General features: G+C 63.5%; 4 non-coding genes across 4 annotated transcripts; all 4 read left to right on the top strand.

Moving 5' to 3' along the window:
- The first annotated feature begins 722 nt into the window (after positions 1 to 722).
- On the top strand, positions 723 to 841 carry LOC131865489 (5S ribosomal RNA). The gene has a single exon (XR_009364209.1). It is a non-coding gene; the product is annotated as a 5S ribosomal RNA (ribosomal RNA).
- Positions 842 to 6,781: 5,940 nt separating this feature from the next.
- On the top strand, positions 6,782 to 6,900 carry LOC131865488 (5S ribosomal RNA). The gene has a single exon (XR_009364208.1). It is a non-coding gene; the product is annotated as a 5S ribosomal RNA (ribosomal RNA).
- A 5,914-nt stretch (positions 6,901 to 12,814) lies between these two features.
- On the top strand, positions 12,815 to 12,933 carry LOC131865487 (5S ribosomal RNA). Its single transcript, XR_009364207.1, has one exon. It is a non-coding gene; the product is annotated as a 5S ribosomal RNA (ribosomal RNA).
- Positions 12,934 to 18,847: 5,914 nt separating this feature from the next.
- Positions 18,848 to 18,966, top strand: LOC131865486 (5S ribosomal RNA). The gene has a single exon (XR_009364206.1). It is a non-coding gene; the product is annotated as a 5S ribosomal RNA (ribosomal RNA).
- Positions 18,967 to 24,351: the final 5,385 nt, after the last annotated feature.

Raw genomic sequence — 24,351 nt, 5'->3', positions numbered from 1 at the left:
GTTTTAGTCGTCGGGACTCATTTCGAGCCTTAGAGGTCGTTTCTTGTCCGGTTGCCCTGTCTTCGACCTGGGAACCCAATTTTGGTCCTCGGGTCCCATTTTTTTTTGTCTCGCATCCCACTTTTGGCCTGTGGCCTTTTCGGGGTCGATTCTCGTTTTGGGCATCAGAGCATGTTTCTTCTCCTAAAACCCAATATTTGTTTATTAAGTCTCGGAACACATTTTTGTTCTCGTGGACCCATCATGGGTCTTGGAACGCATTTGTGGTCCTTGGGTCCCATTTTGCATCCCGAAACTTGTGTTTTGGTGCTTGATCCCTATTTTGGGTGCCCACCTTGCACCAAGTGCGCACCCGGGGCAAACCGAGCGCCTTGGTGCACCGGGGCAAGATCGAGCGTGCACCCGAGGCGCCCCGAACATGCACCAAGGTGCACTCGGCCCACATGTGAGCGCAGGTCGTTGCGCCCGAGGTGGTGTGTGGGCACCGCGTTGCAGACGGGACACTGCACGCACACGACGCCCCGTCCAGGTGCACGCACGTAGGCCGGGCCGGGTGCACACCCGACGCCCTAGCAAGGTGCGCGCACCCGGGCAGGGCTCACACTTGGCGAACGGGGCGCACTTCGCGAGGGAGGGTGTGCACCTCGACGGGGGTGGGTGGCCGGGGTGGATTCGCACGTGGGTCGCGGTTTGCTAAGTACACACTGCGACAAGCTCATAACGGGTGCGATCATACCAGCGTTAGTGCACCGGATCCCATCAGAACTCCGCAGTTAAGCGCGCTTGGGCCGGAGTAGTACTGGGATGGGTGACCTCCCGGGAAGTCCCGGTGTTGCACCCTTTTTTAGTTTTTCGCCGGGCGTCGCAATGCTATTTGAATAAACCTTTTGCCCGTTTGCGTTCTCGTCGGGGCCGGGCCGGGCCGGGGTGCGCTGCCCGCACTACCGCGCGCGCGGGGGGCGACACCGAGCGCGCACCCGAGGCGCCCCGAGCACACAGGCCACGGTGCAACCCGGGCGTTGTGCGCGCACCCCGGTGCGCCCGAGGTGCTGCGCGCGCACCCAGGTGAAATCGGTGTGCACCTCGGCCAGTGCGCGCTCGGTCGAGTCGCGCACGTTGGCCAAGGTGCACGGTGATGTTTCTTACTCTAAGGTTCCGCACCAGACGCCCGGGACAGGTGAGCGAAGCTGGGCGGGGCCGGGTGCGCGGCCGGGGCAGGTGCACGCAGCTGGAGAGAGCTTTGGAGCACACCAGAGGTGCGCACCTTGGAGCACACTTCGGAGCGCACCAATGATGCGCTCCATTCAAAAGTTTCCTGAAAAGGCAAAAAAAGTTGAGATTATAGAATTTCCCACTTGAGAGATTGTAAAAAAAAAAAATTTAAAATGAAGGAAACGCGGGTGCCAAGGTGTGCGCGCCCGGGTGCGCAGCCCAGCCAAGGTGTGCGCACCAAGGCGCCCACCCTGGCGAAGGTGCACGCAAGGTGCGCACCCGAGGCAAACCGGACAATTAACCCAACTTTCGACTTCGCGCGCACCTGCGCACCTTGGAGCGCACTTCGGAGCGCTCCTTGGTGCGCACCAATCTTGGGCACCTCGGAGTGCACCATGGCGCCCACCAAGGTGCGCACCCGGGGCAAACCGAGCTCCGACTTCGTGCGCACCTTGGAGCGCACGAAAGGTGCGCACCATGGCGCCCACCAAGGTGCGCAGCCCAGCCAAGGCGTGCGCATCAAGGTGCGCACCCTGGCGAAGGTGCGCACCCGGGGCAAACCGAGCTCCGACTTCGTGCGCACCTTGGAGCGCACAAAGGGTGCGCAACCCAGCCAAGGTGTGCGCACCCCGGGCAAACCGAGCTCCGAATCGTGCGCACCTTGGAGCACACTTCGGAGCCCTCCTTGGTGCGCACCGATGTTGCGCACCTCGGAGCGCACCCGGGGAAAACAATGCAATTAACCCGACTTTCGACTTCGTGGGCACCTCGGAGCGCTCTCGGGTTCGCACCTCGGAGCACACCGAGGTGCGCACCTTTGATGCGCTGCCTTCACCAATTTCCAGAAAAGGCAAGAAAACATTGAGAAGGTGTGCGCACCGAGGTGCCCACCCTGGCGAAGGTGCACGCGAGGTGCGCACCCGGGGCAAACCGGGCTCCGACTTCGTGCACGCCATGCTGCGCACCTTGGAGGGCCATGGTGCGCACCTTGGAGCACACTTCGGAGCGCTCAATGGTGCCCAACCCAGCCAAGGTGCCCACCGCGGCGAAGGTGCACGCGAGGTGCGCACCCGGGGCAAACCGGGCTCCGACTTCGTGCACGCCGCACCTTGGAGCACACTTCGGAGCGCTCCTTGGTGCGCACCAGGGCGCGCAACCCAGCCGAGGTGCCCACCCCGGCGAAGGTGCACGCGGGGTGCGCACCCGGGGCAAACCGGGCTCCGACTTCGTGCACGCCATGGTGCCCACCGCGGCGAAGGTGCACGCGAGGTGCGCACCCGGGGCAAACCGGGCTCCGACTTCGTGCACGCCGCACCTTGGAGCACACTTCGGAGCGCTCCTTGGTGCGCACCAGGGCGCGCAACCCAGCCGAGGTGCCCACCCCGGCGAAGGTGCACGCGAGGTGCGCACCCGGGGCAAACCGGGCTCCGACTTCGTGCACGCCATGGTGCCCACCGCGGCGAAGGTGCACGCGAGGTGCGCACCCGGGGCAAACCGGGCTCCGACTTCGTGCACGCCGCACCTTGGAGCACACTTCGGAGCGCTCCTTGGTGCGCACCATGGTGCCCACCAGGGCGCGCAACCCCGCCGAAGGTGCACGCGAGGTGCGCACCCGGGGCAAACCGGGCTCCGACTTCGTGCACGCCGCACCTTGGAGCACACTTCGGAGCGCTCCTTGGTGCGCACCAGGGCGCGCAACCCCGCCGAAGGTGCACGCGAGGTGCGCACCCGGGGCAAACCGGGCTCCGACTTCGTGCACGCCATGGTGCGCACCAGGGTGCCCACCGCGGCGAAGGTGCGCACCCGGGGCAAACCGGGCTCCGACTTCGTGCACGCCGCACCTTGGAGCACACTTCGGAGCGCTCCTTGGTGCGCACCAGGGCGCGCAACCCAGCCGAGGTGCCCACCCCGGCGAAGGTGCACGCGAGGTGCGCACCCGGGGCAAACCGGGCTCCGACTTCGTGCACGCCATGGTGCCCACCGCGGCGAAGGTGCGCACCCGGGGCAAACCGGGCTAGGACTTCGTGCACGCCGCACCTTGGAGCACACTTCGGAGCGCTCCTTGGTGCGCACCATGGTGCCCACCAGGCCGCGCAACCCAGCCAAGGTGTGCGCACCAAGGTGCACGCGAGGTGCGCACCCGGGGCAAACCGGGGTCCGGCTTCGTGCACGCCGCACCTTGGAGCACACATCGGGGCGCTCCCGGGTTCGCACCGGCGTTGCGCACCGTGGTGGGCACCTCGGAGCGCACCGTGGTGGGCACCTCGGAGCACACCAAGGTGGGCAGCGAGGTGCGCACCTTTGATGCGATGCCTTCACTAATTTCCATAAAAGGCAAAAAAAAACGAGATTTTAAAATTTCCGTTTTGAAAGATAGTGAGAAAAAGGGAATGCTGGTGCCATCTTGAGCCCGCCCTGGTGCGCAGCCCAGCCAAGGTGTGCGCACCAAGGTGCCCACCCTGGCGAAGGTGCGCGCCCGGGCAATTAACCCAACTTCCAACTTCGCGCGCGCCAGGGTGGGAGCGCACCCAACAACCGGGCCTGGGAAGAGCCAATGCGAGAAACCCCACCAAACGCTCTGACAAAAAAAGAGGGGGCGCTCCAGTAACCCCGCTTCGGAGCGCACCCTGGGCAAACCCAGCCAGGGTGCCCACCCCGGCCAAGGTGCAGGCGAGGTGCGCACCCGGGGCAAACCGGGCTCCGACAACGTGCACGCCGCACCTTGGAGCACACTTCGTAGCGCTCCCGGGTGCGCACCTCAGAGCACACCAAGGTGGGCAGCGAGGTGCGCACCTTTGATGCGCTGCCTTCACTAATTTCCAGAAAAGGCAAAAAAAAGAGGAGATTTTAAAATTTCCGTTTTGAAAGATAGTGAAAAAAACGGAACGCGGGTGCCATCTTGAGCCCGCCCTGGTGCACAGCCCAGGTAAGGTGCCCACCCTGGCAAAGGTGCGCACCCGGGCAATTAACCCTACTTCCGACTTCGTGCGCGCCAGGGTGGCAACCGGGCCTGGGAAGAGCCAATGCGAGAAACCCCACCAAACGCTCCGACAAAAAAAGAGGCGGCGCTCCAATAACCCCGCTTCGGAGCGCAGCCGGGGCAAACCCAGCCAAGGTGCCCACCCCGACGAAGGTGCACGCGAGGTGCGCACCCGGGGCAAACCGGGCTCCGACAACGTGCACGCAGCACCTTGGAGCACACTTCGAAGCACTCCCGGGTGCCCACCGGCGTTGCGCACCGTGGTGGGCAGCGAGGTGCGCACCTTTGATGCGCTGCCTTCACTAATTTCCAGAAAAGGCAAAAAAAAATGAGATTTTAAAATTTCCGTTTTGAAAGATAGTGAAAAAAACGGAACGCGGGTGCCATCTTGAGCCCGCCCTGGTGCGCAGCCCAGGCAAGGCATGCGCACCAAGGTGCCCACCCGCGGTGCACACCCGGGGCAAACCGGGCTCCGACTTCGTGCAGGCCGCACCTTGGAGCACACTTCGGAGCGCTCCTTGGTGCGCACCATGGTGCCCACCAGGGCGCACCCGGGGCAAACCGGGCTCCGACTTCGTGCACGCCGCACCTTGGAGCACACATCGGAGCGCTCCCAGGTTCGCACCAGCGTTGCGCACCTTTGATGCGCTGCCTTCACTAATTTCCAGAAAAGGCAAAAAAAAACGATATTTTAAAATTTCCGTTCTGAAAGATAGTGAAAAAAACGGAACGCGGGTGCCATCTTGAGCCCTTCCTGGTGCGCAGCCCAGGCAAGTTGTGCGCACCAAGGTGCCCACCCTGGCGGAGGTGCGCGCCCGGGGCAAACCGGGCTCCGACTTCGTGCACTGCATGGTGCCCACCAAGGCGCGCAACCCAGCCAAGGTGCCCACCGCAGCGAAGGTGCACGCGAGGTGCGCACCCGAGGTGCACACCCGGGGCAAACCGAGCTCCGACTTCGTGCACGCCGCACCTTGGAGCACACTTCAGAGCGCTCCTTGGTGCGCACCAGGGCGCGCAACCCAGCCAAGGTGCTCACCCCGGCGAAGGTGCACGCGAGGTGCGCACCCGGGGCAAGCCGGGCTCGGACTTCGTGCACGCCGCACCTTGGAGCACACATCGGAGCGCTCCCGGGTTCGCACCAGCATTGCGCACCTTTGATGCGCTGCCTTCACTAATTTCCAGAAAAGGCAAAAAAAAAAAAAAAACGAGATTTTAAAATTTCCGTTTTGAAAGATAGTGAAAAAAACGGAACGCGGGTGCCATCTTGAGCCCGCCCTGGTGTGCAGCCCAGGCAAGTTGTGCGCACCAAGGCACCCACCCTGGCCAAGGTGGGTCACGGGGTGGGTCCTAGGGTGGGTAACGGGGTGGGTACTAAGGTGCGTGCCAAGGTGGGTCATGGGGTGGGTGCCAAGGTGGGCACCAGGGTGGGTGTGCACCAACCCTAGCCAGGGTAGGTCACGGGGTGGTTGTCGGGGTGGGCGTCAAGGAGCCAAGGTGGGTGGCAAGTAGCCAAGTTGCGTGCCAAGGTGGGTGTCGGGGTGGGTGCCAAGGATCCAAGGTGGGTGCCAAGGAACCAAGGTGGGTGTCTGGGTGGGTGCCGAGGTGGGAGCCAGGGTGGGTCCCAAGGTGAGTGCAAAGGTGGGTGCCAGGGTCAAGGTGAGTGCCAATGTGGGTTCCAAGGTGCCAGGGTCAGGGTGAGTGCCAATGTGGGTTCAAAGGTGCTAAGTTGGGTGCGAGGTTGGGTGCGAGGGTGGGTGGGTGCCAAGGTGTGCTAGGTGGAAGCCCGGGTGGGTCGGCATCCCATGGGTGTCGAGTTGGGTGCCTGATGGGTGCTTCTTGTCAAGTTTTAGTCGTCGGGACTCATTTCGAGCCTTAGAGGTCGTTTCTTGTCCGGTTGCCCTGTCTTCGACCTGGGAACCCAATTTTGGTCCTCGGGTCCCATTTTTTTTTGTCTCGCATCCCACTTTTGGCCTGTGGCCTTTTCGGGGTCGATTCTCGTTTTGGGCATCAGAGCATGTTTCTTCTCCTAAAACCCAATATTTGTTTATTAAGTCTCGGAACACATTTTTGTTCTCGTGGACCCATCATGGGTCTTGGAACGCATTTGTGGTCCTTGGGTCCCATTTTGCATCCCGAAACTTGTGTTTTGGTGCTTGATCCCTATTTTGGGTGCCCACCTTGCACCAAGTGCGCACCCGGGGCAAACCGAGCGCCTTGGTGCACCGGGGCAAGATCGAGCGTGCACCCGAGGCGCCCCGAACATGCACCAAGGTGCACTCGGCCCACATGTGAGCGCAGGTCGTTGCGCCCGAGGTGGTGTGTGGGCACCGCGTTGCAGACGGGACACTGCACGCACACGACGCCCCGTCCAGGTGCACGCACGTAGGCCGGGCCGGGTGCACGCACGTAGGCCGGGCCGGGTGCACACCCGACGCCCTAGCAAGGTGCGCGCACCCGGGCAGGGCTCACACTTGGCGAACGGGGCGCACTTCGCGAGGGAGGGTGTGCACCTCGACGGGGGTGGGTGGCCGGGGTGGATTCGCACGTGGGTCGCGGTTTGCTAAGTACACACTGCGACAAGCTCATAACGGGTGCGATCATACCAGCGTTAGTGCACCGGATCCCATCAGAACTCCGCAGTTAAGCGCGCTTGGGCCGGAGTAGTACTGGGATGGGTGACCTCCCGGGAAGTCCCGGTGTTGCACCCTTTTTTAGTTTTTCGCCGGGCGTCGCAATGCTATTTGAATAAACCTTTTGCCCGTTTGCGTTCTCGTCGGGGCCGGGCCGGGCCGGGGTGCGCTGCCCGCACTACCGCGCGCGCGGGGGGCGACACCGAGCGCGCACCCGAGGCGCCCCGAGCACACAGGCCACGGTGCAACCCGGGCGTTGTGCGCGCACCCCGGTGCGCCCGAGGTGCTGCGCGCGCACCCAGGTGAAATCGGTGTGCACCTCGGCCAGTGCGCGCTCGGTCGAGTCGCGCACGTTGGCCAAGGTGCACGGTGATGTTTCTTACTCTAAGGTTCCGCACCAGACGCCCGGGACAGGTGAGCGAAGCTGGGCGGGGCCGGGTGCGCGGCCGGGGCAGGTGCACGCAGCTGGAGAGAGCTTTGGAGCACACCAGAGGTGCGCACCTTGGAGCACACTTCGGAGCGCACCAATGATGCGCTCCATTCAAAAGTTTCCTGAAAAGGCAAAAAAAGTTGAGATTATAGAATTTCCCACTTGAGAGATTGTAAAAAAAAAAAATTTAAAATGAAGGAAACGCGGGTGCCAAGGTGTGCGCGCCCGGGTGCGCAGCCCAGCCAAGGTGTGCGCACCAAGGCGCCCACCCTGGCGAAGGTGCACGCAAGGTGCGCACCCGAGGCAAACCGGACAATTAACCCAACTTTCGACTTCGCGCGCACCTGCGCACCTTGGAGCGCACTTCGGAGCGCTCCTTGGTGCGCACCAATCTTGGGCACCTCGGAGTGCACCATGGCGCCCACCAAGGTGCGCACCCGGGGCAAACCGAGCTCCGACTTCGTGCGCACCTTGGAGCGCACGAAAGGTGCGCACCATGGCGCCCACCAAGGTGCGCAGCCCAGCCAAGGCGTGCGCATCAAGGTGCGCACCCTGGCGAAGGTGCGCACCCGGGGCAAACCGAGCTCCGACTTCGTGCGCACCTTGGAGCGCACAAAGGGTGCGCAACCCAGCCAAGGTGTGCGCACCCCGGGCAAACCGAGCTCCGAATCGTGCGCACCTTGGAGCACACTTCGGAGCCCTCCTTGGTGCGCACCGATGTTGCGCACCTCGGAGCGCACCCGGGGAAAACAATGCAATTAACCCGACTTTCGACTTCGTGGGCACCTCGGAGCGCTCTCGGGTTCGCACCTCGGAGCACACCGAGGTGCGCACCTTTGATGCGCTGCCTTCACCAATTTCCAGAAAAGGCAAGAAAACATTGAGAAGGTGTGCGCACCGAGGTGCCCACCCTGGCGAAGGTGCACGCGAGGTGCGCACCCGGGGCAAACCGGGCTCCGACTTCGTGCACGCCATGCTGCGCACCTTGGAGGGCCATGGTGCGCACCTTGGAGCACACTTCGGAGCGCTCAATGGTGCCCAACCCAGCCAAGGTGCCCACCGCGGCGAAGGTGCACGCGAGGTGCGCACCCGGGGCAAACCGGGCTCCGACTTCGTGCACGCCGCACCTTGGAGCACACTTCGGAGCGCTCCTTGGTGCGCACCAGGGCGCACAACCCAGCCGAGGTGCCCACCCCGGCGAAGGTGCACGCGGGGTGCGCACCCGGGGCAAACCGGGCTCCGACTTCGTGCACGCCATGGTGCCCACCGCGGCGAAGGTGCACGCGAGGTGCGCACCCGGGGCAAACCGGGCTCCGACTTCGTGCACGCCGCACCTTGGAGCACACTTCGGAGCGCTCCTTGGTGCGCACCAGGGCGCGCAACCCAGCCGAGGTGCCCACCCCGGCGAAGGTGCACGCGAGGTGCGCACCCGGGGCAAACCGGGCTCCGACTTCGTGCACGCCATGGTGCCCACCGCGGCGAAGGTGCACGCGAGGTGCGCACCCGGGGCAAACCGGGCTCCGACTTCGTGCACGCCGCACCTTGGAGCACACTTCGGAGCGCTCCTTGGTGCGCACCATGGTGCCCACCAGGGCGCGCAACCCCGCCGAAGGTGCACGCGAGGTGCGCACCCGGGGCAAACCGGGCTCCGACTTCGTGCACGCCGCACCTTGGAGCACACTTCGGAGCGCTCCTTGGTGCGCACCAGGGCGCGCAACCCCGCCGAAGGTGCACGCGAGGTGCGCACCCGGGGCAAACCGGGCTCCGACTTCGTGCACGCCATGGTGCGCACCAGGGTGCCCACCGCGGCGAAGGTGCGCACCCGGGGCAAACCGGGCTCCGACTTCGTGCACGCCGCACCTTGGAGCACACTTCGGAGCGCTCCTTGGTGCGCACCAGGGCGCGCAACCCAGCCGAGGTGCCCACCCCGGCGAAGGTGCACGCGAGGTGCGCACCCGGGGCAAACCGGGCTCCGACTTCGTGCACGCCATGGTGCCCACCGCGGCGAAGGTGCGCACCCGGGGCAAACCGGGCTAGGACTTCGTGCACGCCGCACCTTGGAGCACACTTCGGAGCGCTCCTTGGTGCGCACCATGGTGCCCACCAGGCCGCGCAACCCAGCCAAGGTGTGCGCACCAAGGTGCACGCGAGGTGCGCACCCGGGGCAAACCGGGGTCCGGCTTCGTGCACGCCGCACCTTGGAGCACACATCGGGGCGCTCCCGGGTTCGCACCGGCGTTGCGCACCGTGGTGGGCACCTCGGAGCGCACCGTGGTGGGCACCTCGGAGCACACCAAGGTGGGCAGCGAGGTGCGCACCTTTGATGCGATGCCTTCACTAATTTCCATAAAAGGCAAAAAAAAACGAGATTTTAAAATTTCCGTTTTGAAAGATAGTGAGAAAAAGGGAATGCTGGTGCCATCTTGAGCCCGCCCTGGTGCGCAGCCCAGCCAAGGTGTGCGCACCAAGGTGCCCACCCTGGCGAAGGTGCGCGCCCGGGCAATTAACCCAACTTCCAACTTCGCGCGCGCCAGGGTGGGAGCGCACCCAACAACCGGGCCTGGGAAGAGCCAATGCGAGAAACCCCACCAAACGCTCTGACAAAAAAAGAGGGGGCGCTCCAGTAACCCCGCTTCGGAGCGCACCCTGGGCAAACCCAGCCAGGGTGCCCACCCCGGCCAAGGTGCAGGCGAGGTGCGCACCCGGGGCAAACCGGGCTCCGACAACGTGCACGCCGCACCTTGGAGCACACTTCGTAGCTCCCGGGTGCGCACCTCAGAGCACACCAAGGTGGGCAGCGAGGTGCGCACCTTTGATGCGCTGCCTTCACTAATTTCCAGAAAAGGCAAAAAAAAGAGGAGATTTTAAAATTTCCGTTTTGAAAGATAGTGAAAAAAACGGAACGCGGGTGCCATCTTGAGCCCGCCCTGGTGCACAGCCCAGGTAAGGTGCCCACCCTGGCAAAGGTGCGCACCCGGGCAATTAACCCTACTTCCGACTTCGTGCGCGCCAGGGTGGCAACCGGGCCTGGGAAGAGCCAATGCGAGAAACCCCACCAAACGCTCCGACAAAAAAAGAGGCGGCGCTCCAATAACCCCGCTTCGGAGCGCAGCCGGGGCAAACCCAGCCAAGGTGCCCACCCCGACGAAGGTGCACGCGAGGTGCGCACCCGGGGCAAACCGGGCTCCGACAACGTGCACGCAGCACCTTGGAGCACACTTCGAAGCACTCCCGGGTGCCCACCGGCGTTGCGCACCGTGGTGGGCAGCGAGGTGCGCACCTTTGATGCGCTGCCTTCACTAATTTCCAGAAAAGGCAAAAAAAAATGAGATTTTAAAATTTCCGTTTTGAAAGATAGTGAAAAAAACGGAACGCGGGTGCCATCTTGAGCCCGCCCTGGTGCGCAGCCCAGGCAAGGCATGCGCACCAAGGTGCCCACCCGCGGTGCACACCCGGGGCAAACCGGGCTCCGACTTCGTGCAGGCCGCACCTTGGAGCACACTTCGGAGCGCTCCTTGGTGCGCACCATGGTGCCCACCAGGGCGCACCCGGGGCAAACCGGGCTCCGACTTCGTGCACGCCGCACCTTGGAGCACACATCGGAGCGCTCCCAGGTTCGCACCAGCGTTGCGCACCTTTGATGCGCTGCCTTCACTAATTTCCAGAAAAGGCAAAAAAAAACGATATTTTAAAATTTCCGTTCTGAAAGATAGTGAAAAAAACGGAACGCGGGTGCCATCTTGAGCCCTTCCTGGTGCGCAGCCCAGGCAAGTTGTGCGCACCAAGGTGCCCACCCTGGCGGAGGTGCGCGCCCGGGGCAAACCGGGCTCCGACTTCGTGCACTGCATGGTGCCCACCAAGGCGCGCAACCCAGCCAAGGTGCCCACCGCAGCGAAGGTGCACGCGAGGTGCGCACCCGAGGTGCACACCCGGGGCAAACCGAGCTCCGACTTCGTGCACGCCGCACCTTGGAGCACACTTCAGAGCGCTCCTTGGTGCGCACCAGGGCGCGCAACCCAGCCAAGGTGCTCACCCCGGCGAAGGTGCACGCGAGGTGCGCACCCGGGGCAAGCCGGGCTCGGACTTCGTGCACGCCGCACCTTGGAGCACACATCGGAGCGCTCCCGGGTTCGCACCAGCATTGCGCACCTTTGATGCGCTGCCTTCACTAATTTCCAGAAAAGGCAAAAAAAAAAAAAAAACGAGATTTTAAAATTTCCGTTTTGAAAGATAGTGAAAAAAACGGAACGCGGGTGCCATCTTGAGCCCGCCCTGGTGTGCAGCCCAGGCAAGTTGTGCGCACCAAGGCACCCACCCTGGCCAAGGTGGGTCACGGGGTGGGTCCTAGGGTGGGTAACGGGGTGGGTACTAAGGTGCGTGCCAAGGTGGGTCATGGGGTGGGTGCCAAGGTGGGCACCAGGGTGGGTGTGCACCAACCCTAGCCAGGGTAGGTCACGGGGTGGTTGTCGGGGTGGGCGTCAAGGAGCCAAGGTGGGTGGCAAGTAGCCAAGTTGCGTGCCAAGGTGGGTGTCGGGGTGGGTGCCAAGGATCCAAGGTGGGTGCCAAGGAACCAAGGTGGGTGTCTGGGTGGGTGCCGAGGTGGGAGCCAGGGTGGGTCCCAAGGTGAGTGCAAAGGTGGGTGCCAGGGTCAAGGTGAGTGCCAATGTGGGTTCCAAGGTGCCAGGGTCAGGGTGAGTGCCAATGTGGGTTCAAAGGTGCTAAGTTGGGTGCGAGGTTGGGTGCGAGGGTGGGTGGGTGCCAAGGTGTGCTAGGTGGAAGCCCGGGTGGGTCGGCATCCCATGGGTGTCGAGTTGGGTGCCTGATGGGTGCTTCTTGTCAAGTTTTAGTCGTCGGGACTCATTTCGAGCCTTAGAGGTCGTTTCTTGTCCGGTTGCCCTGTCTTCGACCTGGGAACCCAATTTTGGTCCTCGGGTCCCATTTTTTTTTGTCTCGCATCCCACTTTTGGCCTGTGGCCTTTTCGGGGTCGATTCTCGTTTTGGGCATCAGAGCATGTTTCTTCTCCTAAAACCCAATATTTGTTTATTAAGTCTCGGAACACATTTTTGTTCTCGTGGACCCATCATGGGTCTTGGAACGCATTTGTGGTCCTTGGGTCCCATTTTGCATCCCGAAACTTGTGTTTTGGTGCTTGATCCCTATTTTGGGTGCCCACCTTGCACCAAGTGCGCACCCGGGGCAAACCGAGCGCCTTGGTGCACCGGGGCAAGATCGAGCGTGCACCCGAGGCGCCCCGAACATGCACCAAGGTGCACTCGGCCCACATGTGAGCGCAGGTCGTTGCGCCCGAGGTGGTGTGTGGGCACCGCGTTGCAGACGGGACACTGCACGCACACGACGCCCCGTCCAGGTGCACGCACGTAGGCCGGGCCGGGTGCACACCCGACGCCCTAGCAAGGTGCGCGCACCCGGGCAGGGCTCACACTTGGCGAACGGGGCGCACTTCGCGAGGGAGGGTGTGCACCTCGACGGGGGTGGGTGGCCGGGGTGGATTCGCACGTGGGTCGCGGTTTGCTAAGTACACACTGCGACAAGCTCATAACGGGTGCGATCATACCAGCGTTAGTGCACCGGATCCCATCAGAACTCCGCAGTTAAGCGCGCTTGGGCCGGAGTAGTACTGGGATGGGTGACCTCCCGGGAAGTCCCGGTGTTGCACCCTTTTTTAGTTTTTCGCCGGGCGTCGCAATGCTATTTGAATAAACCTTTTGCCCGTTTGCGTTCTCGTCGGGGCCGGGCCGGGCCGGGGTGCGCTGCCCGCACTACCGCGCGCGCGGGGGGCGACACCGAGCGCGCACCCGAGGCGCCCCGAGCACACAGGCCACGGTGCAACCCGGGCGTTGTGCGCGCACCCCGGTGCGCCCGAGGTGCTGCGCGCGCACCCAGGTGAAATCGGTGTGCACCTCGGCCAGTGCGCGCTCGGTCGAGTCGCGCACGTTGGCCAAGGTGCACGGTGATGTTTCTTACTCTAAGGTTCCGCACCAGACGCCCGGGACAGGTGAGCGAAGCTGGGCGGGGCCGGGTGCGCGGCCGGGGCAGGTGCACGCAGCTGGAGAGAGCTTTGGAGCACACCAGAGGTGCGCACCTTGGAGCACACTTCGGAGCGCACCAATGATGCGCTCCATTCAAAAGTTTCCTGAAAAGGCAAAAAAAGTTGAGATTATAGAATTTCCCACTTGAGAGATTGTAAAAAAAAAAAATTTAAAATGAAGGAAACGCGGGTGCCAAGGTGTGCGCGCCCGGGTGCGCAGCCCAGCCAAGGTGTGCGCACCAAGGCGCCCACCCTGGCGAAGGTGCACGCAAGGTGCGCACCCGAGGCAAACCGGACAATTAACCCAACTTTCGACTTCGCGCGCACCTGCGCACCTTGGAGCGCACTTCGGAGCGCTCCTTGGTGCGCACCAATCTTGGGCACCTCGGAGTGCACCATGGCGCCCACCAAGGTGCGCACCCGGGGCAAACCGAGCTCCGACTTCGTGCGCACCTTGGAGCGCACGAAAGGTGCGCACCATGGCGCCCACCAAGGTGCGCAGCCCAGCCAAGGCGTGCGCATCAAGGTGCGCACCCTGGCGAAGGTGCGCACCCGGGGCAAACCGAGCTCCGACTTCGTGCGCACCTTGGAGCGCACAAAGGGTGCGCAACCCAGCCAAGGTGTGCGCACCCCGGGCAAACCGAGCTCCGAATCGTGCGCACCTTGGAGCACACTTCGGAGCCCTCCTTGGTGCGCACCGATGTTGCGCACCTCGGAGCGCACCCGGGGAAAACAATGCAATTAACCCGACTTTCGACTTCGTGGGCACCTCGGAGCGCTCTCGGGTTCGCACCTCGGAGCACACCGAGGTGCGCACCTTTGATGCGCTGCCTTCACCAATTTCCAGAAAAGGCAAGAAAACATTGAGAAGGTGTGCGCACCGAGGTGCCCACCCTGGCGAAGGTGCACGCGAGGTGCGCACCCGGGGCAAACCGGGCTCCGACTTCGTGCACGCCATGCTGCGCACCTTGGAGGGCCATGGTGCGCACCTTGGAGCACACTTCGGAGCGCTCAATGGTGCCCAACCCAGCCAAGGTGCCCACCGCGGCGAAGGTGCACGCGAGGTGCGCACCCGGGGCAAACCGGGCTCCGACTTCGTGCACGCCGCACCTTGGAGCACACTTCGGAGCGCTCCTTGGTGCGCACCAGGGCGCGCAACCCAGCCGAGGTGCCCACCCCGGCGAAGGTGCACGCGGGGTGCGCACCCGGGGCAAACCGGGCTCCGACTTCGTGCACGCCATGGTGCCCACCGCGGCGAAGGTGCACGCGAGGTGCGCACCCGGGGCAAACCGGGCTCCGACTTCGTGCACGCCGCACCTTGGAGCACACTTCGGAGCGCTCCTTGGTGCGCACCAGGGCGCGCAACCCAGCCGAGGTGCCCACCCCGGCGAAGGTGCACGCGAGGTGCGCACCCGGGGCAAACCGGGCTCCGACTTCGTGCACGCCATGGTGCCCACCGCGGCGAAGGTGCACGCGAGGTGCGCACCCGGGGCAAACCGGGCTCCGACTTCGTGCACGCCGCACCTTGGAGCACACTTCGGAGCGCTCCTTGGTGCGCACCATGGTGCCCACCAGGGCGCGCAACCCCGCCGAAGGTGCACGCGAGGTGCGCACCCGGGGCAAACCGGGCTCCGACTTCGTGCACGCCGCACCTTGGAGCACACTTCGGAGCGCTCCTTGGTGCGCACCAGGGCGCGCAACCCCGCCGAAGGTGCACGCGAGGTGCGCACCCGGGGCAAACCGGGCTCCGACTTCGTGCACGCCATGGTGCGCACCAGGGTGCCCACCGCGGCGAAGGTGCGCACCCGGGGCAAACCGGGCTCCGACTTCGTGCACGCCGCACCTTGGAGCACACTTCGGAGCGCTCCTTGGTGCGCACCAGGGCGCGCAACCCAGCCGAGGTGCCCACCCCGGCGAAGGTGCACGCGAGGTGCGCACCCGGGGCAAACCGGGCTCCGACTTCGTGCACGCCATGGTGCCCACCGCGGCGAAGGTGCGCACCCGGGGCAAACCGGGCTAGGACTTCGTGCACGCCGCACCTTGGAGCACACTTCGGAGCGCTCCTTGGTGCGCACCATGGTGCCCACCAGGCCGCGCAACCCAGCCAAGGTGTGCGCACCAAGGTGCACGCGAGGTGCGCACCCGGGGCAAACCGGGGTCCGGCTTCGTGCACGCCGCACCTTGGAGCACACATCGGGGCGCTCCCGGGTTCGCACCGGCGTTGCGCACCGTGGTGGGCACCTCGGAGCGCACCGTGGTGGGCACCTCGGAGCACACCAAGGTGGGCAGCGAGGTGCGCACCTTTGATGCGATGCCTTCACTAATTTCCATAAAAGGCAAAAAAAAACGAGATTTTAAAATTTCCGTTTTGAAAGATAGTGAGAAAAAGGGAATGCTGGTGCCATCTTGAGCCCGCCCTGGTGCGCAGCCCAGCCAAGGTGTGCGCACCAAGGTGCCCACCCTGGCGAAGGTGCGCGCCCGGGCAATTAACCCAACTTCCAACTTCGCGCGCGCCAGGGTGGGAGCGCACCCAACAACCGGGCCTGGGAAGAGCCAATGCGAGAAACCCCACCAAACGCTCTGACAAAAAAAGAGGGGGCGCTCCAGTAACCCCGCTTCGGAGCGCACCCTGGGCAAACCCAGCCAGGGTGCCCACCCCGGCCAAGGTGCAGGCGAGGTGCGCACCCGGGGCAAACCGGGCTCCGACAACGTGCACGCCGCACCTTGGAGCACACTTCGTAGCTCCCGGGTGCGCACCTCAGAGCACACCAAGGTGGGCAGCGAGGTGCGCACCTTTGATGCGCTGCCTTCACTAATTTCCAGAAAAGGCAAAAAAAAGAGGAGATTTTAAAATTTCCGTTTTGAAAGATAGTGAAAAAAACGGAACGCGGGTGCCATCTTGAGCCCGCCCTGGTGCACAGCCCAGGTAAGGTGCCCACCCTGGCAAAGGTGCGCACCCGGGCAATTAACCCTACTTCCGACTTCGTGCGCGCCAGGGTGGCAACCGGGCCTGGGAAGAGCCAATGCGAGAAACCCCACCAAACGCTCCGACAAAAAAAGAGGCGGCGCTCCAATAACCCCGCTTCGGAGCGCAGCCGGGGCAAACCCAGCCAAGGTGCCCACCCCGACGAAGGTGCACGCGAGGTGCGCACCCGGGGCAAACCGGGCTCCGACAACGTGCACGCAGCACCTTGGAGCACACTTCGAAGCACTCCCGGGTGCCCACCGGCGTTGCGCACCGTGGTGGGCAGCGAGGTGCGCACCTTTGATGCGCTGCCTTCACTAATTTCCAGAAAAGGCAAAAAAAAATGAGATTTTAAAATTTCCGTTTTGAAAGATAGTGAAAAAAACGGAACGCGGGTGCCATCTTGAGCCCGCCCTGGTGCGCAGCCCAGGCAAGGCATGCGCACCAAGGTGCCCACCCGCGGTGCACACCCGGGGCAAACCGGGCTCCGACTTCGTGCAGGCCGCACCTTGGAGCACACTTCGGAGCGCTCCTTGGTGCGCACCATGGTGCCCACCAGGGCGCACCCGGGGCAAACCGGGCTCCGACTTCGTGCACGCCGCACCTTGGAGCACACATCGGAGCGCTCCCAGGTTCGCACCAGCGTTGCGCACCTTTGATGCGCTGCCTTCACTAATTTCCAGAAAAGGCAAAAAAAAACGATATTTTAAAATTTCCGTTCTGAAAGATAGTGAAAAAAACGGAACGCGGGTGCCATCTTGAGCCCTTCCTGGTGCGCAGCCCAGGCAAGTTGTGCGCACCAAGGTGCCCACCCTGGCGGAGGTGCGCGCCCGGGGCAAACCGGGCTCCGACTTCGTGCACTGCATGGTGCCCACCAAGGCGCGCAACCCAGCCAAGGTGCCCACCGCAGCGAAGGTGCACGCGAGGTGCGCACCCGAGGTGCACACCCGGGGCAAACCGAGCTCCGACTTCGTGCACGCCGCACCTTGGAGCACACTTCAGAGCGCTCCTTGGTGCGCACCAGGGCGCGCAACCCAGCCAAGGTGCTCACCCCGGCGAAGGTGCACGCGAGGTGCGCACCCGGGGCAAGCCGGGCTCGGACTTCGTGCACGCCGCACCTTGGAGCACACATCGGAGCGCTCCCGGGTTCGCACCAGCATTGCGCACCTTTGATGCGCTGCCTTCACTAATTTCCAGAAAAGGCAAAAAAAAAAAAAAAACGAGATTTTAAAATTTCCGTTTTGAAAGATAGTGAAAAAAACGGAACGCGGGTGCCATCTTGAGCCCGCCCTGGTGTGCAGCCCAGGCAAGTTGTGCGCACCAAGGCACCCACCCTGGCCAAGGTGGGTCACGGGGTGGGTCCTAGGGTGGGTAACGGGGTGGGTACTAAGGTGCGTGCCAAGGTGGGTCATGGGGTGGGTGCCAAGGTGGGCACCAGGGTGGGTGTGCACCAACCCTAGCCAGGGTAGGTCACGGGGTGGTTGTCGGGGTGGGCGTCAAGGAGCCAAGGTGGGTGGCAAGTAGCCAAGTTGCGTGCCAAGGTGGGTGTCGGGGTGGGTGCCAAGGATCCAAGGTGGGTGCCAAGGAACCAAGGTGGGTGTCTGGGTGGGTGCCGAGGTGGGAGCCAGGGTGGGTCCCAAGGTGAGTGCAAAGGTGGGTGCCAGGGTCAAGGTGAGTGCCAATGTGGGTTCCAAGGTGCCAGGGTCAGGGTGAGTGCCAATGTGGGTTCAAAGGTGCTAAGTTGGGTGCGAGGTTGGGTGCGAGGGTGGGTGGGTGCCAAGGTGTGCTAGGTGGAAGCCCGGGTGGGTCGGCATCCCATGGGTGTCGAGTTGGGTGCCTGATGGGTGCTTCTTGTCAAGTTTTAGTCGTCGGGACTCATTTCGAGCCTTAGAGGTCGTTTCTTGTCCGGTTGCCCTGTCTTCGACCTGGGAACCCAATTTTGGTCCTCGGGTCCCATTTTTTTTTGTCTCGCATCCCACTTTTGGCCTGTGGCCTTTTCGGGGTCGATTCTCGTTTTGGGCATCAGAGCATGTTTCTTCTCCTAAAACCCAATATTTGTTTATTAAGTCTCGGAACACATTTTTGTTCTCGTGGACCCATCATGGGTCTTGGAACGCATTTGTGGTCCTTGGGTCCCATTTTGCATCCCGAAACTTGTGTTTTGGTGCTTGATCCCTATTTTGGGTGCCCACCTTGCACCAAGTGCGCACCCGGGGCAAACCGAGCGCCTTGGTGCACCGGGGCAAGATCGAGCGTGCACCCGAGGCGCCCCGAACATGCACCAAGGTGCACTCGGCCCACATGTGAGCGCAGGTCGTTGCGCCCGAGGTGGTGTGTGGGCACCGCGTTGCAGACGGGACACTGCACGCACACGACGCCCCGTCCAGGTGCACGCACGTAGGCCGGGCCGGGTGCACACCCGACGCCCTAGCAAGGTGCGCGCACCCGGGCAGGGCTCACACTTGGCGAACGGGGCGCACTTCGCGAGGGAGGGTGTGCACCTCGACGGGGGTGGGTGGCCGGGGTGGATTCGCACGTGGGTCGCGGTTTGCTAAGTACACACTGCGACAAGCTCATAACGGGTGCGATCATACCAGCGTTAGTGCACCGGATCCCATCAGAACTCCGCAGTTAAGCGCGCTTGGGCCGGAGTAGTACTGGGATGGGTGACCTCCCGGGAAGTCCCGGTGTTGCACCCTTTTTTAGTTTTTCGCCGGGCGTCGCAATGCTATTTGAATAAACCTTTTGCCCGTTTGCGTTCTCGTCGGGGCCGGGCCGGGCCGGGGTGCGCTGCCCGCACTACCGCGCGCGCGGGGGGCGACACCGAGCGCGCACCCGAGGCGCCCCGAGCACACAGGCCACGGTGCAACCCGGGCGTTGTGCGCGCACCCCGGTGCGCCCGAGGTGCTGCGCGCGCACCCAGGTGAAATCGGTGTGCACCTCGGCCAGTGCGCGCTCGGTCGAGTCGCGCACGTTGGCCAAGGTGCACGGTGATGTTTCTTACTCTAAGGTTCCGCACCAGACGCCCGGGACAGGTGAGCGAAGCTGGGCGGGGCCGGGTGCGCGGCCGGGGCAGGTGCACGCAGCTGGAGAGAGCTTTGGAGCACACCAGAGGTGCGCACCTTGGAGCACACTTCGGAGCGCACCAATGATGCGCTCCATTCAAAAGTTTCCTGAAAAGGCAAAAAAAGTTGAGATTATAGAATTTCCCACTTGAGAGATTGTAAAAAAAAAAAATTTAAAATGAAGGAAACGCGGGTGCCAAGGTGTGCGCGCCCGGGTGCGCAGCCCAGCCAAGGTGTGCGCACCAAGGCGCCCACCCTGGCGAAGGTGCACGCAAGGTGCGCACCCGAGGCAAACCGGACAATTAACCCAACTTTCGACTTCGCGCGCACCTGCGCACCTTGGAGCGCACTTCGGAGCGCTCCTTGGTGCGCACCAATCTTGGGCACCTCGGAGTGCACCATGGCGCCCACCAAGGTGCGCACCCGGGGCAAACCGAGCTCCGACTTCGTGCGCACCTTGGAGCGCACGAAAGGTGCGCACCATGGCGCCCACCAAGGTGCGCAGCCCAGCCAAGGCGTGCGCATCAAGGTGCGCACCCTGGCGAAGGTGCGCACCCGGGGCAAACCGAGCTCCGACTTCGTGCGCACCTTGGAGCGCACAAAGGGTGCGCAACCCAGCCAAGGTGTGCGCACCCCGGGCAAACCGAGCTCCGAATCGTGCGCACCTTGGAGCACACTTCGGAGCCCTCCTTGGTGCGCACCGATGTTGCGCACCTCGGAGCGCACCCGGGGAAAACAATGCAATTAACCCGACTTTCGACTTCGTGGGCACCTCGGAGCGCTCTCGGGTTCGCACCTCGGAGCACACCGAGGTGCGCACCTTTGATGCGCTGCCTTCACCAATTTCCAGAAAAGGCAAGAAAACATTGAGAAGGTGTGCGCACCGAGGTGCCCACCCTGGCGAAGGTGCACGCGAGGTGCGCACCCGGGGCAAACCGGGCTCCGACTTCGTGCACGCCATGCTGCGCACCTTGGAGGGCCATGGTGCGCACCTTGGAGCACACTTCGGAGCGCTCAATGGTGCCCAACCCAGCCAAGGTGCCCACCGCGGCGAAGGTGCACGCGAGGTGCGCACCCGGGGCAAATCGGGCTCCGACTTCGTGCACGCCGCACCTTGGAGCACACTTCGGAGCGCTCCTTGGTGCGCACCAGGGCGCGCAACCCAGCCGAGGTGCCCACCCCGGCGAAGGTGCACGCGGGGTGCGCACCCGGGGCAAACCGGGCTCCGACTTCGTGCACGCCATGGTGCCCACCGCGGCGAAGGTGCACGCGAGGTGCGCACCCGGGGCAAACCGGGCTCCGACTTCGTGCACGCCGCACCTTGGAGCACACTTCGGAGCGCTCCTTGGTGCGCACCAGGGCGCGCAACCCAGCCGAGGTGCCCACCCCGGCGAAGGTGCACGCGAGGTGCGCACCCGGGGCAAACCGGGCTCCGACTTCGTGCACGCCATGGTGCCCACCGCGGCGAAGGTGCACGCGAGGTGCGCACCCGGGGCAAACCGGGCTCCGACTTCGTGCACGCCGCACCTTGGAGCACACTTCGGAGCGCTCCTTGGTGCGCACCATGGTGCCCACCAGGGCGCGCAACCCCGCCGAAGGTGCACGCGAGGTGCGCACCCGGGGCAAACCGGGCTCCGACTTCGTGCACGCCGCACCTTGGAGCACACTTCGGAGCGCTCCTTGGTGCGCACCAGGGCGCGCAACCCCGCCGAAGGTGCACGCGAGGTGCGCACCCGGGGCAAACCGGGCTCCGACTTCGTGCACGCCATGGTGCGCACCAGGGTGCCCACCGCGGCGAAGGTGCGCACCCGGGGCAAACCGGGCTCCGACTTCGTGCACGCCGCACCTTGGAGCACACTTCGGAGCGCTCCTTGGTGCGCACCAGGGCGCGCAACCCAGCCGAGGTGCCCACCCCGGCGAAGGTGCACGCGAGGTGCGCACCCGGGGCAAACCGGGCTCCGACTTCGTGCACGCCATGGTGCCCACCGCGGCGAAGGTGCGCACCCGGGGCAAACCGGGCTAGGACTTCGTGCACGCCGCACCTTGGAGCACACTTCGGAGCGCTCCTTGGTGCGCACCATGGTGCCCACCAGGCCGCGCAACCCAGCCAAGGTGTGCGCACCAAGGTGCACGCGAGGTGCGCACCCGGGGCAAACCGGGGTCCGGCTTCGTGCACGCCGCACCTTGGAGCACACATCGGGGCGCTCCCGGGTTCGCACCGGCGTTGCGCACCGTGGTGGGCACCTCGGAGCGCACCGTGGTGGGCACCTCGGAGCACACCAAGGTGGGCAGCGAGGTGCGCACCTTTGATGCGATGCCTTCACTAATTTCCATAAAAGGCAAAAAAAAACGAGATTTTAAAATTTCCGTTTTGAAAGATAGTGAGAAAAAGGGAATGCTGGTGCCATCTTGAGCCCGCCCTGGTGCGCAGCCCAGCCAAGGTGTGCGCACCAAGGTGCCCACCCTGGCGAAGGTGCGCGCCCGGGCAATTAACCCAACTTCCAACTTCGCGCGCGCCAGGGTGGGAGCGCACCCAACAACCGGGCCTGGGAAGAGCCAATGCGAGAAACCCCACCAAACGCTCTGACAAAAAAAGAGGGGGCGCTCCAGTAACCCCGCTTCGGAGCGCACCCTGGGCAAACCCAGCCAGGGTGCCCACCCCGGCCAAGGTGCAGGCGAGGTGCGCACCCGGGGCAAACCGGGCTCCGACAACGTGCACGCCGCACCTTGGAGCACACTTCGTAGCGCTCCCGGGTGCGCACCTCAGAGCACACCAAGGTGGGCAGCGAGGTGCGCACCTTTGATGCGCTGCCTTCACTAATTTCCAGAAAAGGCAAAAAAAAGAGGAGATTTTAAAATTTCCGTTTTGAAAGATAGTGAAAAAAACGGAACGCGGGTGCCATCTTGAGCCCGCCCTGGTGCACAGCCCAGGTAAGGTGCCCACCCTGGCAAAGGTGCGCACCCGGGCAATTAACCCTACTTCCGACTTCGTGCGCGCCAGGGTGGCAACCGGGCCTGGGAAGAGCCAATGCGAGAAACCCCACCAAACGCTCCGACAAAAAAAGAGGCGGCGCTCCAATAACCCCGCTTCGGAGCGCAGCCGGGGCAAACCCAGCCAAGGTGCCCACCCCGACGAAGGTGCACGCGAGGTGCGCACCCGGGGCAAACCGGGCTCCGACAACGTGCACGCAGCACCTTGGAGCACACTTCGAAGCACTCCCGGGTGCCCACCGGCGTTGCGCACCGTGGTGGGCAGCGAGGTGCGCACCTTTGATGCGCTGCCTTCACTAATTTCCAGAAAAGGCAAAAAAAAATGAGATTTTAAAATTTCCGTTTTGAAAGATAGTGAAAAAAACGGAACGCGGGTGCCATCTTGAGCCCGCCCTGGTGCGCAGCCCAGGCAAGGCATGCGCACCAAGGTGCCCACCCGCGGTGCACACCCGGGGCAAACCGGGCTCCGACTTCGTGCAGGCCGCACCTTGGAGCACACTTCGGAGCGCTCCTTGGTGCGCACCATGGTGCCCACCAGGGCGCACCCGGGGCAAACCGGGCTCCGACTTCGTGCACGCCGCACCTTGGAGCACACATCGGAGCGCTCCCAGGTTCGCACCAGCGTTGCGCACCTTTGATGCGCTGCCTTCACTAATTTCCAGAAAAGGCAAAAAAAAACGATATTTTAAAATTTCCGTTCTGAAAGATAGTGAAAAAAACGGAACGCGGGTGCCATCTTGAGCCCTTCCTGGTGCGCAGCCCAGGCAAGTTGTGCGCACCAAGGTGCCCACCCTGGCGGAGGTGCGCGCCCGGGGCAAACCGGGCTCCGACTTCGTGCACTGCATGGTGCCCACCAAGGCGCGCAACCCAGCCAAGGTGCCCACCGCAGCGAAGGTGCACGCGAGGTGCGCACCCGAGGTGCACACCCGGGGCAAACCGAGCTCCGACTTCGTGCACGCCGCACCTTGGAGCACACTTCAGAGCGCTCCTTGGTGCGCACCAGGGCGCGCAACCCAGCCAAGGTGCTCACCCCGGCGAAGGTGCACGCGAGGTGCGCACCCGGGGCAAGCCGGGCTCGGACTTCGTGCACGCCGCACCTTGGAGCACACATCGGAGCGCTCCCGGGTTCGCACCAGCATTGCGCACCTTTGATGCGCTGCCTTCACTAATTTCCAGAAAAGGCAAAAAAAAAAAAAAAACGAGATTTTAAAATTTCCGTTTTGAAAGATAGTGAAAAAAACGGAACGCGGGTGCCATCTTGAGCCCGCCCTGGTGTGCAGCCCAGGCAAGTTGTGCGCACCAAGGCACCCACCCTGGCCAAGGTGGGTCACGGGGTGGGTCCTAGGGTGGGTAACGGGGTGGGTACTAAGGTGCGTGCCAAGGTGGGTCATGGGGTGGGTGCCAAGGTGGGCACCAGGGTGGGTGTGCACCAACCCTAGCCAGGGTAGGTCACGGGGTGGTTGTCGGGGTGGGCGTCAAGGAGCCAAGGTGGGTGGCAAGTAGCCAAGTTGCGTGCCAAGGTGGGTGTCGGGGTGGGTGCCAAGGATCCAAGGTGGGTGCCAAGGAACCAAGGTGGGTGTCTGGGTGGGTGCCGAGGTGGGAGCCAGGGTGGGTCCCAAGGTGAGTGCAAAGGTGGGTGCCAGGGTCAAGGTGAGTGCCAATGTGGGTTCCAAGGTGCCAGGGTCAGGGTGAGTGCCAATGTGGGTTCAAAGGTGCTAAGTTGGGTGCGAGGTTGGGTGCGAGGGTGGGTGGGTGCCAAGGTGTGCTAGGTGGAAGCCCGGGTGGGTCGGCATCCCATGGGTGTCGAGTTGGGTGCCTGATGGGTGCTTCTTGTCAAGTTTTAGTCGTCGGGACTCATTTCGAGCCTTAGAGGTCGTTTCTTGTCCGGTTGCCCTGTCTTCGACCTGGGAACCCAATTTTGGTCCTCGGGTCCCATTTTTTTTTGTCTCGCATCCCACTTTTGGCCTGTGGCCTTTTCGGGGTCGATTCTCGTTTTGGGCATCAGAGCATGTTTCTTCTCCTAAAACC

The sequence above is a fragment of the Cryptomeria japonica genome, unplaced genomic scaffold (genome assembly GCF_030272615.1).
Source record: "Cryptomeria japonica unplaced genomic scaffold, Sugi_1.0 HiC_scaffold_113, whole genome shotgun sequence".
Classification (NCBI taxonomy): domain Eukaryota; kingdom Viridiplantae; phylum Streptophyta; class Pinopsida; order Cupressales; family Cupressaceae; genus Cryptomeria; species Cryptomeria japonica.
Note: the sequence above shows the minus strand (reverse complement) of the source record. Positions and strands in the feature narration are given on the sequence as shown.